This window comes from Equus przewalskii, chromosome 10 (assembly GCF_037783145.1).
Source record: "Equus przewalskii isolate Varuska chromosome 10, EquPr2, whole genome shotgun sequence".
Lineage (NCBI taxonomy): Eukaryota > Metazoa > Chordata > Mammalia > Perissodactyla > Equidae > Equus > Equus przewalskii.
In genome coordinates, this window is record NC_091840.1 from 35,709,836 (window position 1) to 35,715,759 (window position 5,924).

Below are 5,924 nucleotides of genomic sequence, written 5' to 3' on the forward strand. Positions count from 1 at the left end.
TGAGTATCAAATTGTCTGGGTCCAAATCCTGCTCCTACTCTCCTTCTTGCTAGCCATGGGTCATATGTATTTCATTTCCTCATCTGAGAAAATAGAAATGCCTATCTCAGAAACTTGTTCTAAAGATTAAGTGGGGGGCCGCCGGGTGGCGCAGCGATTAAGCGCGCACATTCTGCTTCTGCGCGGCTCGGGTTCTCCGGTTCGGATCCCGGGTGCGGACATGGCACCGCTTGGCAAAAGCCATGCTGTGGTAGGTGTCCCACGTATAAAGTAGAGGAAGATGGGCATGGATGTTAGCTCAGGGCTAATCTTCCTCAAAAAAAAAAAAAAAAAAAGATTAACTGGGATATAAAGTATGTCAAATAGTTTTACCTGAGTAAATATTAACTGCTATTATGTTAGTACAATGGTGCACTTTATAACGTTTTGGTCAACGCCGGACGACATATATGACAGCGGTCCTGTAAGATTAGTACCATATAGGGGCCGGCCCCATGGCCGAGTGCTTAAGTTTGGGCGCTCCGCTTCGGTGGCCCAGGGTTTCGCCTGTTTGGATCCTGAGCACGGACATGGCACATTCCTCAAACCATGAGGAGGCGGTGTTCCACATAGCAGAACCAGAAGGACCTACAACTAGAATATATAACTACGTACGTACTGGGGGACTTTGGGGAGAAGAAGAAAAAGTAAAATGTTAAAAATTTTTTAAAAGATTAGTACCATATGGCCTAGGTGTGTAGTAGGCTTTACCATCTAGGTTTGTGCAAGTGCACTCCCTGATGTTTGCACAACAACAAAATCATCTGACACATTTCTCAGAACGTATCCCGTCCTTAAGCGATGCATGACTATATACTGTTATTTGTGTGGAGTCAGGACCAGTAGTGCCCACCCCAGGCTTCTTAATCCAGGATTGATTGAGAGCCTACTATGTGCCCGGGGCTATGTGGGCTCAGCTATGCCACAGTCCTGCAGGCTGGCTTCCCCAAAAAGTTAACGGAGTAGTGCCCAGGCTGTTTCTTAAGAAGTGCCTCCAGGACTAACACCTGTGGAATGGAGCGGACAGAAGCAAGACGGGGAAGAAGGAGAAGTGGAACTGCCACACAGGCCCAGCGGTAACCTCGTGGCCCCATCAGGAGCTCTCTGGAGCTGCAATGTCCCTTTGGAGTCACCCTGAATGGAGCCAGCCCTTTATACCCCCCGCGTTGATGAGTTATTGGCTGAGGGCCACCCGGGAAAGAAATGTGGCCTTGAGCAAAGAGGCTTCTCCCTGGAGAGGCGAACAGCTGAAGGCGTCTGCCCTGTGACAGCACTCCCAGGTGGCACAGGCCGTTCCTTGAAGGGGGCTCTGAGCTGTGCATCCCAGCCCCCACTCCAAGCAGTAAATAAAACAGAGGAGAATCCCTGCCATCCCGAAGAGGCTGTTCCAGTGGGAGCTTAGGTTCCAAAGTTTGCTGTCAGGATTAAGTGAGATAATGGGTGTAAAGTACCTTGCCAATGACCTGGCATAACAGAGTAAGCTTGAAAACAACAATAGCTAAAGGTAGTAAAAAGATCAGGGAGATTCCAGGTGAAAGAACAGAGGGGACTCAGCTGCCTGCTGGTGTCTGGATCCTGCTCCTCCTGCACTCCAGGCCATGACATGGACAGGTGCTCCAGCCCTGATGGAGTCCTGCACCTCTTGAGTCTCTCCTCAGTTTGTAAATAAAACCCTAGCATCTCAGGCCCCTTCTCACCTCACCTGGTCCCATCCATCCTTCAATGCTCTCTCTGTCCAAAAGAATCATAATGATAACCACAAATTATTGTACACAGCCTCTTGGCTGGGCATTTTCTTTCATCTTTACAGTAATCCCGTGAGGTAAATGCTGTCATCATCCTCATTTTGCACATGAGGAAACTGAGACTCAGAAAGGTAAATTAAATTACCAAAGGCACCTCACTAGCTAGTGAGCAGTGGAAGGGGACTCAGACCCAGGTCTGTGTGGCTCTGGGGCCCATGCTCCAAGGGCGTCTGTGCCCATCTCATGGCCTGAATTTCGTAGACCTGGTCCTACTGTGCCCTGTATCTGCCCTTTGGTCAGGAGTCTTGGGGGAAGGGCACAGACTGATTTTTTTTCTCCCTGATTCCTCAGTCCCTGGCACAGAGGAAATAATAGTGTTTGTTGAAAGACTAAATCTTGTTCCAGAATGTACCCATATCCCTCCCCTGTCCCCTGTCCCTCTCCTCCCAGGCCTAGTAGCGGCCGACAGTTGGAACAAGAAGTGCCTTCCTATGTGTCCAGCCTTAACTGGGCTAGGGCTCTGAGGAAGGAACTGACTTGTGACTTGTCTGTCCTGTAGCTCTCCTCCAAAGGAAGCCCCTCCCTGGCCCTGGGACAAATCCTTAGTCCCTAGAGGAGATAACGCTTTTGTCCCTATTCAGATAAACAAGCAGAGCCACTAGATGTGTGTAATGCAAGGTGCAGGAGCAGCGCCCCACCCACAGAGATAGGCCTGGCCGTCCTCCAAAGGTCATCGGCAGGAGCCTGGGGACAGCCAGGCCCAGTTAGATGGATGGGCCAAACTTAGCCCAGTTTGCAGGTGGATAAACTGAGGCCCAGAGCAGGGAAGCCATGCCTCCACGCCTGCAAGGCCACCAGCTTCCCTGCCTCTTCCCACCCACAACCCACCCAGAAGCACAGAGCCTCGGGGTCACAACACACGGGGGCACCGTTCACAATGTGGTCTCTGAATAGGCGCCCCCTGGAGTTTTGTGATGCAGCAGCCTTTACACGTGTATGTGCACACGTGCACGCTCCACCACCACCACCCATGACCCTGGGCTCCTACAGACTCTTCTCCACCACACGCTCCCCCGCCCGCATGCTGTCAGATCAGAGCCACAGGAAACAGGGCCAGCAAGTGTGCAAACCAAGAGCCAAGATGGGGAAGTTTATTTTCCAAGAATCATCTAAACACTTGGGGAGTATTTTTGGCCCCTGACTCCCACCCGGATGCGAAATCTAAACAGGGGGCCAGAGAGACGGCTGCCGGGGGATGTAGAGCAGCCAGCAGAGACAGGGTGGGACAAGGAACTGAAGACCCCACCCTGCCCCTGGTCCAGAGGTCTGTCTTCCTTGGATGACAGCCAAAGGAGAAAGCTGGCTGTGGGTGCTGAGGAGATGCAGAGAAGTGACCCCAGGTTCTGACAGGTCCCCTCACCCCTCTCTGCCTCAGCATCCTCATCCGTGCAATGGGAGACATAATTCCACCCTTAGAGGATTACAGTGAGGCCCGTGGCTGGCACCCAGTATTCATTCAACAGATTTGCATTACGGTCTTTGCTGGAGCCTGTGACCTCAGAGACGGCAGGTGGTGGCCAAAACCACCAGCCATTGAGCCTTCCCTGGGCCTGGCCAGCTGCAGTGAAGTGTGTGTGTGCGCATGTGTGTGGACACGTTACACACGCAGTGCAGTGACCCAACGGGCATCAGAAGTGGATGAAAGCAGGGCCGGGGGCGGGGTGGGGGCCGGGCCGTCTTTGTGAATAAGAGGTGCTGTTGGTAGCTGCCCTCACCTCTGAGAGAGTTGCATCAGGAGCCGCATCAGGAACCAGGCAGGGCTGCACAGAAGGAACCTGGAGGACCTTCTCCAGAGCGGGGTCTGCGGAGGGTGGCGCGGCAGCATTCAGAAAAGGAGGCGCTCAAGAGCACAAACGCAGCGAGAGGGAACGCCGGGCAGTCTCAGCCTCCGGGGCACGGGCGCCAGTTCCAGGGGAGTTGGCTGTCCACTCCTAGGGTGACTGGCCAGGAGTGACCTTGCTATGAGCGCTGGCTGGCAGCACCTGCTCTGGCCTCCAGGCACAGGGAGGGAGGGCGCAACACAGGGAGGAGACCTGAGCCCTGGGCCCTGGACAAGCTGTGCCCATTCTGGCCCCACTGGCTGCGTTTATTCTTGTAGGGTCACAGGGACAGGCGAGGGTCTGTGCCTTCTGCCTAGGGTTAGAGAGGCCAAGCCTCCCCTAGTCTTTTGCAAAGAGCTGGGACGTCTTGGTTCTGCAGCCATGTGCAGCCATGGCTTTCACTGAACGTTGCCTTGAGGGCAGGGATGAGGGTGGGGGGTGAGGGGATGTAAATGGGGAGGAGGGGCAGTTCAGACTTCTGAGAGCCCTGAAGGGGGGCCGTGTGGAACCAAAGAAAACAGATTCACTGTCCACAGCTACTTGCTGACACAGGCTGCCTGCTGTTGCCATGGTGACAGCAATACCAATCTCCACCCAGCCCCAAGGCTGTGTGGTCACCAGTGAAGGGAGAACGGTGCTTATTCTTGATGACAAAGGAGAAGAGGGAGAAGGAGGCTGGTATGGAGGGGCAGCCCTTCGCCCTCTCCTCAGGCTTAGCTAGGTGTAGTCAGGGACTCAGAGGGTATCAGGGTGAGAGAAAGCTCAGAGGTCACCTCCAACCAGCTCCCCTCCCCAGACCAACAGCGAGCCAGGGCTTCTAGCACTGCCACCTAGCTCACACATCTTCTGGTGGGGAAGCTCACCACCTCCAGAGAGTGGACACCAACTGACCTGGCCCTGGCCCCTGGGGGCCCCTTTCTACCCAACAAGGCCCCATCCCATCCCCTTCCTCCTTCTCAAGGCTCACGCTCTTCCAAAATCCAGTCCTGCCCTGTGTGATGAGGAGAGCCCGGGGCCCTTCAGTCCCTACCTCCAGGGCTGGGCCTGGCTGGGGACCTACCAGTGGGGCCCTTTTTCCCTTCTTGATTTTCTGGACCCCCCCCCCCACACACACACACACCCCCTCACAGTCTCACTCCCTCCTTGGGCCCCAGAGAGGAAAAACCATTAGAGACACAATCCTGGGTCTGGGGGGGATGTTCCAAGTGCAAGGGCCTGAGACCCCAGGATTCACCCCTGACTCCTCTTCCTCTCACATCCCATTTCTGACCCATCACCTCTGGACCACTGCAGCTCCCTAAGTGCTCCTCCTGCTCCTCACCCCTGCAGCCTCTGCTCCACAACACAACGACCCTCTGGAGGCTCCCAGGCTCTCATACTCAAAATCAGCGTCATAATATCCTACCATGAGGCCCCCATCCCCACACACTCAGCCTCTCCCGTCCCGCTTCCCCTCCCTTCGGCCCCCCTCACTGTCTCCTCTCTCATTTGCTCTCTCCCTCCCTCACTCCACTCCTCGTGGCCTCCCTGCTGTTCCTCCCACAGGACGGGGCCCTCCCCTCCACGCCGGAACACTTGCTGGCCTCCAGATGGCCTCCTCCCTGGCCTCCTCCAAGCCTTCTGGCTGTCCCTTCCCTTGAGGCCTGCCCTGACCCCCTTCCCTTCCTGATTTAGCTTTCTCCCCAGCACTCACTGCCTCCTGATACGTGGTACCAGTCTGTCTGTTTTGTTTATAGCATCTCCCCACTAGACTGGGAGCTCCAGGAGGACATGTATTTCGTCTGTTTTATCCCCTGCCACATCCCCAGTGCCTACAACACAGACGCTCAAGAAATACTTGAGCAGATAAATGAAGCCCCTGTCATTCGCCTTGCCTCGGCTGTCCCCACACGTGACCCGCGCTCTCCACACCTAAGGCGAAGGAGGCAGTGCCGGCTGCGGTCTCAGCTGGCTCTGCCACAGCCTCCCTGTGTGGCCTCCAACAGCCTCCTCTCCTTTCTGAACCTCAGCTTCCCCCTTTATGTAAGGAAGACGCTGCACGGGAACTTCTCTGGCTTTCGCTGGATTGGAACTCCAAGGTGCCTTCTGCATCTCTCCAAGTGAAGTGTAGACAGGGAGTTCACAAAGGTGGGGGCAGGTGTCCGGTGGTCCCTGTTCGGAGGAAATCTCCAGGCCTTAAGCCCCCTACCCTGGAGCAGGGGTGGGTTGAGGGGAACAGGGCAGGGGTAGTTGTGGGAACTAAAAACAGACTCAAGAAAGG